Consider the following 261-nt stretch of genomic DNA (forward strand, 5'->3'; position numbering starts at 1 on the left):
AGTTTACAGGTTTTAAACAAATTATTTCTAAAATTTTCAGTCATTCTGAATTTCTTTTTATTTTCTCTCTTATCATAAAATTATGTCTTTCTTTGGAGATGCGGGGTATCGATCCCCGTACCTCTCACTGCTAAGCGAGCGCTTACCATTGAGCTACATCCCTCGTTAAGGTGCTGAGTATTAAGAGGTGTTTGTGAGGAGAGACTTGCTGGTAAATGAGTGAATCGCAGAAAAATGGATTTCTAAACGCTGACTAATCAA

Source organism: Penaeus monodon, chromosome 33, assembly GCF_015228065.2.
Source record: "Penaeus monodon isolate SGIC_2016 chromosome 33, NSTDA_Pmon_1, whole genome shotgun sequence".
NCBI lineage: Eukaryota > Metazoa > Arthropoda > Malacostraca > Decapoda > Penaeidae > Penaeus > Penaeus monodon.